The sequence below is a fragment of the Antechinus flavipes genome, chromosome 2, assembly GCF_016432865.1.
Source record: "Antechinus flavipes isolate AdamAnt ecotype Samford, QLD, Australia chromosome 2, AdamAnt_v2, whole genome shotgun sequence".
Taxonomy (NCBI): domain Eukaryota; kingdom Metazoa; phylum Chordata; class Mammalia; order Dasyuromorphia; family Dasyuridae; genus Antechinus; species Antechinus flavipes.
Window position 1 is genome coordinate 366032360 of NC_067399.1, and position 10180 is coordinate 366042539.

General features: G+C 35.0%; 1 pseudogene; it reads right to left on the bottom strand.

The window, feature by feature from the left end:
• Nucleotides 1–1428: 1428 nt before the first annotated feature.
• On the bottom strand, nucleotides 1429–5230 carry LOC127546707 (jupiter microtubule associated homolog 2-like; annotated as a pseudogene).
• Between the last annotated feature and the right edge of the window lie 4950 nt (nucleotides 5231–10180).

Below are 10180 nucleotides of genomic sequence, written 5' to 3' on the forward strand. Positions count from 1 at the left end.
ACAATTTAACTACGCACAAACCTTTGATTCACCAGTGTTTCACCAGTAGTACCAAGAAACTGGAAACTGAATGGATACCCATCAGCTGGAGAATGACTGAATAAATTATAGTATATGAATGTTATGGAACATTATTGTCCTATAAGAAATGATCAACAGGAGGATTTCAGAGATTCCTGGAGAGACTTATATGAACTGACAGTAAATAAAATGAGCAGAACCAGGAGATCATAATACACAGCAACAGCAAGATTACACAATGATCAATTCTGATAGATATGGCTCTCTTTAACAATGAGAGGATTCAAGACAGTTCCAATGGTCTTATATTGAAGAAAGCCATCTGCACCCAGAGAGAAGACAGTGGGAACTAAATGTGGACCACAACATAGTATTTTCATTCTTTTTGTTGTTGTTTGCTTACATTTTGTTTTCTTATTATTTTCTTTTTGATCTGATTTTTCATGTACAGCATGAAATTTGTGGAAATATGTATAGAAGAATTGCACATTTGACATATATTGGATTGCTTGCCATCTGGGGGAGGGAGTAAGGGGAAGGGAGGAAAAAAATTAAAACACAAGGTTTAACATTATCAAGGTTAAAAATTATCCATGTATATAACATAAATAAGCTTTAATTAAAATAAAAATGAATAGATCTACAAGCCAAGAAAAAGGAAAATTGACTGTGACTGAAGTTCTTGCAGAGGTCAAATCAAATCCAATACCCCTTTCAAGTTGCAGCTTAATGAATCTTTCCCTGGCTTTTGTGGGAAAGAGGCTAAAAAGCCTCATAGGATTTCTGAAAAACAATGCATTGTGAAGGCAAACTTAAAGGAACACAAATAGATTTAATATTATTAGTGTCCTCATAAAAAGTAAAAGTCCTATATCATCACTCTATAATTTAAAGATTCTGTGAGTTAAATGATCTATTAGTTTCTGAAACACAAGTTGTATCCCTTTACTTGATAAAGGAGGGGGAACATTCTTTGAACATTTGTCCAAAACATGATTTACATGGATTTTTAGTCGCCTAGTGACACTGTCAATGGCTACTACTGCAGGACTTTCCCTAGATGCACATTTGTCCACCAAAATACAGATATTCCTACTATCTGTGAAGATAAAGCAAGAGCTCTTTCTCCATTTTCTTTCACTGAATCATATTTGGTACTAATTTTTGGATGCAAATCTGGTGAATTTCTTATTGCTCTCAGAACATTTATTTTCTTTGTTCCCTGGTCTTCTGTAACCCTAGATGTTTCTAGAAGACAAGTCTGAGCAATGAGCTCCATGAAAATTTTCATATATATGACCAACCCCTTTCTTCCTCCCCCATCCCAACTAGTAGTATATAGAAACTATAAATCTTGACACCTTAACAGAAGAGTTTCTAGTCTGAAGATGCTGTTACTAGCTTCATTTAGTAGAAAGAGATGCTGAATTTGTCACCTGGTGGATTGAGGACTTTGTTGTATGAGTGAGACTTGGGGCCCAATTTGGGCTGTGCTTGTTAGGCTTGGGTTTAGCCTCTGTTTCCTTGACTCGATCTTCCTTTCTTTTGTCACATTTCTCATCATGTTCTTCTCTTGAAGATGATTATGTATTCTCTTTAGCTCTGAGTAGAAATTTTGTGTCCTCACCTTCACATAAGACAATATGATCTTTGGGCTTGTTTGGATATACTAATGATATGGTAATGATGACTGGAGACCCAAATGTAGAAAACTCCCAGGAAGCTAGAGACTTCAATAACTGGGATGTTCCCCTCCTGCTAAAATTAATCAAGTGTGTATTTAAGCTTGAGATCATGAGAAAGCATATGGTCCTGGTACATTTACTGGGGCATTGTGAACTTTACACAAGATTGAATCTCCAGAAAATAACAACATGCTTCAAGAATTAGATCAAAGAAAATAGAAACCAGGGTTGGTCACAGAATAATGCTTTTCATAATAACATATGGTTTTAAGATATATAAGCAGCATAGTTTCTCTTAATAAATGACTCTGTTGAATTATCAGCAATCTGGTCTCCTTATTTTCAACCATTTGTATTGTGCTGGTCACAACACCAAAGATGTCACTAGTCTTCCTGTTGAGCTCGGAATAAAAAAAAGTCATAGCCACCCCCCCTTTCTTGCTATTAGGTTTGGAAAATTCTTGAAGATTCTATCACCTTTACATATCATTGAGTTAAACTCCAGGTGCATTATCTCAATCCTTGCTAGGATAATTTCCCCCTCCTTTCGAGTATTCCCCCTTGCCTCACTGTCTCCTATCTGCCACCTTTTTATCTTGACCCCTATCCTGTCAGGACTAAGTTATGATCCTTTCCTGCAATTATGGCTTGTCCCTGCTTGCATACCCTAGTTAGCTAAAGCCCCATATAAGTTCCCTGCCTCGTTTCATCTGGGCCGAATGCTTTGGACAAGAGTCCCATGCAGTTAGCTAACTTAAACTCCACATTAAAGATTAAAAACCAATATCTGCTTGCCTCAGTTCCTCTGGTATTACATTCCCACCAGGGGAATTCAAATGATAATAAACCTGTATAGGAAGACTCTTCAAAGATGCTGCTTTCTTTGCTTTCTGGGGGATCTGACTTTTTGAATGTATTCTCCAAAGGTATTAGATGCCATCTTTGAAAAACTTTTTCTGGAGTTCCATAGAGATTGCTTGAGTCTCCTCCAAGAGAATTCATTACCCTGGATCTTAGCTTGCCAACCTCATTCTCAGGCCCAAAACATGTCTGCAGTGGCCACGGTAGCAGTAGTATTTGTGGTAGCCTTAAGAGGCTGGCTGAGGCTAGCAGGACCTATGTGCCTTTCGTAGAGGATTAATGACTAAGCTTACAGGCTTTCTTCTCAGGCTTTAATCATTTTCTTGGTCTCCATGTCTCTCAGGTTTTTCAGGTATTATATTCTGTTCTAGTTATATGGCAAGTTCATCTCTTCCATGTAAATCACTATTGTCAAGTTAATTTCTCACTGACTATATTTATTGATTTAATGTTTATTTCCTTTAGGACATTTATTATTTAATGACTTTGTAATTATTTTCTTCCATAAGTATTGATGTTTAAGATTTTGTGTATGCATTTGGGATGCAATTTGATTTCGATGGAAATCAAGCCTTTTGTGTTCATTTGTAAGACTGACTTAAGACTTAGGCACTGATTTTTTTTTTTTTTTTTTTTTTGGTCTTATTGATTGCCCAGGCTCCTGTCTGGAAATATAAATTCCATTTAAAAGGCTCCCATTGTTCCCTCTATGAGGATTTCTTTTTGCTTTTTATTTTTACCCTCAGAAGAATATATTCTTCTAGTAAAAAATATAGAATCCTTTGTGGAGGCTCTAAGTAAGCTACCCATAATGGTGAAAGTAAAAAATAATTAGGGTGTAATAAAGGCTGGGCTTTAATATTTGCCTTTAAACATATAATTACTTGGACATAAATTACTTTCAATTAAAGGTTAAGTTGAAGTTCGTCAATTGCACAGTTTAATGGATTTTGAAATGTAGAAATTTCTTTCGTATTCATATTGAGGTCTGAAAAATGCTGCTGGAAATGTAGTCTAAATTCATATATTTATTTTCAAATTTGTGTGGGAATGGGGACAACTATGATTTTAAACTTTTGACAGAGAAGGGTACAAAGAATATTACTTTTCAAACAATTTGTTCCTAAACTGATTTTAGTATGGTAAGTTTTACATTTAAATTCAGTTTTGTCTTATAATTCTAGGATGAATCCATTAAGAAACATTATTAAGTCTGCAGGAAAACTTCAATCTCAACCCTCAACTCCAAAAATTGTAAATTTTAAAAATTTATAATAGCTTTTTTTTCAAATGTATGCAAAGATAGTTTTCAACATTTACACTTGCAAAATCATGTGTTTCAAATTTTTCTCCCTCTTCTAGGAAGGGAGGGAGGGAAGACCCCCATCCCCTAGACAACAAGCAATCCAGCATAGGTCAAACACGTTCAATTCTTCTAAACATATTTCCACATTTATCATGCTGTGCAGGAGAAATCAAATCAAAAGGAGAAGAAAATAAGAAAGAAAAAAATCAAGCAAACATAACTTTTTTTTCGACATAATAGTATGAACTAGGAATAAAAATAAATTAAATGTACTAGTAGAGTATACCCATGATACTCAAAACACTATCAAAAGTTATTAACTGAATTAGGGCAATTTGCAGTGTGCTGAGTCACAGTACAAAGCAATGATAATATCATGTAAGATTTTCATTCTAACTACTCAATTCTTCCATGGTCATGTAAAGGCGACCATGGTTGTGTTCCAATAAAACTTTGTTTATGAACACTGATACAAATTTTGCATAACTTTCACATGTCACAAAATATTCTTTTGACAATTTTTCTTCAACCATTCTTAACTCACAGGCTATGCAAGAAATCAGCAGTAGGCTAGGTTTGACCCATGAGCTATAGTTTCCTAGTCCTTGCTCTCCAAGGAGTTCAGTTTATAAAACAAAACAAAATAAAACTATGCCATATTAAGGAAACATCTTGACGTATACAGCAAAGAAACTTCCAGGAATTATATCCTTTGTCACCTATGCTTGCTTAAGGTTTTACCCCTTTACTTTGGATTATGTATGTACTATAAAGTGGAAATGGCACACATTCTGGAGATTGTTTTGTACTAAGTGCTTTTTTTTTTTTTAATTACTATGTTAGTAAGTACTCTTATAAATAAAATAAAAATAAAAGCTAATTAAATTTGACTAGTATCAACTGATAATCAATGGGGAACCCCGCTGGTTGGGGCTTATGAACTCATACATTAAATAACCAGCCCCTAACACTTCATGGCCATCCCCAGATTTTGCAATGATAAGAAGCAACCACTTTCTGGGAACCTGACCAACTAATGTTAGTGGGGATTAGGAGAGTGTCTCAAAAGTATTCATTACATATAACATCCCATGTTAAGAAATGTAAGGTCATATCATAGCTTAAAAATTAAATACTACAAACTTCGAGTAGACGTAAAAATGAAACATAATAAAATACAAATAAAGAAAAGGAATCAATCACATAAGGACCAACATCTATTTTTTCTCTTGCTTTTATTATTAGTCCCTTTCTTTTATGATTCTTGGCATTTGGATTCTTGCTTTTGTAGTTGTTTAGCAATTTGGCCAGCACAATTTTTATCTGGTCCTCATGCTTCAAATTTTACCTTAGACATTTTGACAAGTCAGTGTGTGTTCCAGACTTGGCCCATCTCACTTCCTATGCTAGTCAAGTTTTATCCCTCCTCAAAGAGGTGAACAACTCTTTTCTCATTCCTTTTCATTTCTGTTCTGCTAGGTCATACTTGTATACAGATTGGAGCAGTTTTGCTAGCATCTTTTTTTTTTAATTTAAATTTTTTTTATTACTATAGCTTTTTATTTACAAAATATATGCATGGGTAATTTTTCAACATTGACCCTTGCAAAACTTTCTGTTCCAACTTTTCCCCTTCTTCCCTTCACCCCCTCCCCTAGATGGCAGGTAGTCTAATACATGTTAAATATGTTAAAGTATATGTTAAATCCAATATATGTGTACATATTTATATAGTTATCTTGTTGCATAAGGAAAATTGAATCTAGAAAGAAAGAAAAAACCCAAGAAGGAAAACAAAAATGCAAGCAAACAATACCAGAAAGAGTGGAAATGCTATGTTGTGGTCCATCTTCATTTCCCATAGTTCTCTCTCTGGGTGTAGTTGATTCTCTTCTTTACTGAACATTTGGAACTGGTTTGACTCATCTCATTATTGAAGAGAGCTACATCCATCAGAGTTGATCATCATATAATCTTCTTGTTGTCATATATAGTGATCTCCTGGTTCTGTTCATTTCACTCAGCATCATTTCATGTAAGTCTCTCCAACTCTCTCTGAACTCATCCTGCTGGTCATTTCTTACAGAACAATAATATTCCATAATATTCATATACCACAATTTATTCAATTTCCAGTTTCTGGCCACTACAAAGAGGGCTACCACAAACATTTTTGCCACATGGGACCTTTTCCCTTCTTTAAGATCTCTTTGGGATATAAGTCCAGTAGTAACAGCAGTTTTGCTAGCATCTTAAAGAGCTCTTCCTTACCTCCAAAGGTCTTAATCAGTTCTGCTCAGGAAGAGAAATGATGGGCTCAACTTGGGTTTCCATGTAAATCCCTCACAAGGTTAGTGAAGATCACTTCATTCAGGTTCTACATGAGATTTTTTTTTTTCCTTGTAAACATTATTTGTTTTTTTGGTAGCTGCCATTAGAGATGAGATGAGTGGGGCTGTTGATTGATCTCCACAAGCATGTTGATGGTAAGGAGCTGCAGATCCAAACAAATCCAACAGTTAGAGATACAAAGAGAAATTCCATTTAAAGTAATTGCCAATAGTATAAAATATTTGGGAATCTATCTGCCAAGGGAAAGTCAGGAACTATATGAGCAAAACTACAAAACACTTTCCACACAAATAAAGTCAGATCTAACCAATTGGAAAAATGTTAAGTGCTCTTGGATAGGTCGAGTAATATAATAAAGTGTCATCTTTAGTATTGTCATATACTCCCTAAACTAATCTATTTATTTAGTGCTATACCAATCAGACTCCCAAAAAACTATTTTAATGACCTAGAAAAAATAACAACAAAATTCATCTGGAAGAACAAAAGGTCAAGACTTTCAAGGAACTAATGAAAGAAAAATCAAATGAAGATGGCCCAGCTGTACCAGATCTAAAACTATATTATAAAGCAGTGGTCACCAAAACCATTTGGTACAGGCTAAGAAAAAGACTAGTTGATCAGTGGAATAGGTTAGGTTCACAGGACAAAACAGTCAATAATGATAGCAATATAGTTTTTGACAAACCCCCAAACCCCAGCTTTTGGATAAGAATTCACTGTTTGACAAAAACTGCTGGGAAAATTGGAAATTAGTATGGCAGAAACTAGGCATGACCCACACTTAACACCATACACCAAGATAAGGTCAAAATGGGTTCATGATCTAGGCATAAAGAATGAGATTATAAATAAATTAGAAGAATTTAGTTTACCTCTCAGACTTGTGGAGGAGGAGGAAGGAATTTGTGCCCAAAGAAGAACTAGAGGTCATTATTGATCACAAAATAGGAAATTTTGACTATATCAAATTAAAAAGCTTTTGTACAAACAAAACTAATGCAGACAAGATTAGAAGGGAAATAATAAACTGGGAAAACATTTTTATAGTCAAAGGTTCTGATAAAGGCCTCATTTCCAAAATATATAGAGAATTGACTCTAATATATAAGAAATCAAGCCATTCTCCAATTGATGAATGATCAAAGGATATGAACAGATAATTTTTAGAGGAAGAAATTGAAACTATTTCTAGACATATGAAAAGATGTTCCAAGTCATTATTAATCAGAGAAATGCAAATTAAGACAACTCTGAGATACCACTGCACACCTCTCAGATTGGCTAGGAAAATCTGACAGAAAAAGATAATGTTGAATGTTGGAGGGGATGTGGGAAAACTGGGACATTGATACATTGTTGGTGGAATTGTAAACACATCCAGCCATTCTGGAGAACAATTTGGAACCATGCTCAAAAAGTTACAAGCTGTGCATACCCTTTGGGCCAGCAGTGTTACTACTGGGTTTATAATCCAAAGAGATCTTAAAGAAGGGAAAAGGACCCACATGTGCAAAAATGTTTGTAGCAGCCCTATTTGTAGTGGCTAGAAACTGGAATCTGAGTGAATGCCCATCAATTGGAGAATAGCTGAATAAATTGTGGTATATGAATGTTGTGGAATATTATTGTTTTGTAAGAAATGACCAGCAGGAAGATTTCAGAAAGGCCTAGAGAGACCTACATGAACTGATGCTGAATGAAATGAGCAGGACCAGGAGATCATTATATACTTCAACAACAATACTATATGATGATCAATTCTGATGGACGTGGCTCTCTTCAACAATGAGATGAACCAAATCAGTTCCATTTGTTCAATAATGAATAGAACCAGCTACACCAGCAAAAGAACTCTGGGAAATGAGTGTGAACCACTACATAGTATTTCCAATCACTCTGTTTTTGTCCATTTGCATTTTTTATTTCCTTCTCAGATTACTTTTACCTTATTTCAAAGATCAATTCTCCTTGTGCAGCAAAATAACTGTATGGATATGTATACATATACTGTATTTAACATATACTTTAACATATTTAATATATATTGGTCTACCTGCCATCTGGGGGAGAAGGTAGGGGGAAGGAGGGGAAAAGTTGGAACAGAAGGTTTTGCAATTGTCAATGCTGAAAAATTACCCATGCATATATCTTGTAAATTAAAAGCTATAATAATAATAATAATAAAGAAATTTCCTGCTGATCTTTGTTATATCTAATGTCCTGACTGATCTTGATCTGCTAAGAGTTTATTGTGCCAAGAATGCTTTCCAAGAATGTGGGATACTTCTTGCCTCTTAATGATACTAACAAGTTGGCTATAACCATTTAGGAGATTCAAACCTAGAAAGAAAAATAATTATGGGACATTTCAGTTGCTTTTATATTGTGCCAATTCATTCATTTTTTTTTTTTGCCAATTTTTAAAATATTCCTAAGGAGTAAGCAATTGTTTGACTATCAGTAGATTTCCAGCAAATCCATGTGTCAGACTATTCAGACACTGATTCTTTTCTTTCCACTTCCAGAGATTGTTTGATATATCTTGCTTCCTGGCCTAAGTAATCTTTTCAAAAAGATTACTCAAATCCACCCTTGAAGACAACATTTCTGATACCAGAACAGATTTATAAGGATGATTTGGAAGGATGGTAAGGGAGGAAAATTAGCAAATCATAACTCAAGAAGTGAATAACAAATATCTGGTCTTTCGGGAAGAGTTTTGGCAGAAAAAAATCCTTTGTCTCCAGCCTTGCTGTTGCTTTAATCTTTGTTTATACAGTCTTCTTCCTTTCGGCAATGCTTTATTAGCTAAGCCAGCATCATGGATTTAAAGCTGAAGGGGATCTCAAAATTAATGTAGTTTAATTAATTTGTTTTATTGATCTGAAAACTGCAGTTCTGAGTAGCCCATGTATATACTTGTCCACCTTAAGCAAATACTTGGGATCAAAATGAAGTGTTTTTCTGTGTTACACCATAAAACTTCCCCACTAAGCAATTTTCTTTCTACTGAAAGAATTCACTTTCTTCTTTTGATTAGCTTTTCATTTTCTTTCTTGTTCTATCTTTTCCTCTAAAAAGTTTAATGAAAAGTATCATCTCTCATAATTGATCACATTTTGTCAAATTCAATTGATCCCCCTCCCAATAACCACTATTATTAGGAATGTTTTTATTGCTCTTCGAAAATGCTGATCATTTCTGCAGCCAGCTTTTTGACTAGCAAGATAAAAATAGAGCACCAGCAAACCTGGTGTTAACTTAATGCACATTCACATGGAAAGTTAGCTTGGAGAAAAAGCCAAGTAGTTGAGAGAAGAACTGGTAACTCCTGTAAGACAGTCTTGAGCTTGAAGGAATTCTTGTTTGGTAAGCAAGGTCCTTGTTTGAGATGTCCAGATAATGGCTAGTGTGCCTCCAAGGCTGACTGCTGAGCTTGACCTGCTAGTTCCATGATTCCATTATGCTTCATGATCAAAAGGACTTTCCAGATACCTGGGATTCTTTTTGCCTTTTAATGACATTAAACTGGTGAATACTGGTCCTCAAGAGATCTAAACTTAGAGTAGAGATCTCTAAGAAGCGACAAGATAACCAGGCTTTTCAGTGAGTTCCACATAGTGCTGAGGTAGAAGACAACCCAAAAATGTTAGAGTCCGAGGTCAGTGTTGCAGGTATGGCAAAAGAATTCACAAACTCAGTTTGTCTGCAAGGGGCAAAGATTTATTATACTGCTAACAGTGGGCTAAGTTCCAAAAGTATTTAGCAAAGAACCAGATGCAAGAAGATAAATTTATAGGAAAAAGTTAGAGAGACCAGGTGCTTTATGTTACTGATATGCTAATTTTATGGCTTACAGGTAGATGTGAGGAGTGATCTGGTATATACCTAATTATTGTTTTAAAAATTTTGTCATCACTGAGTAACCAGTAAGCCAGTAATGTTTGTGGAG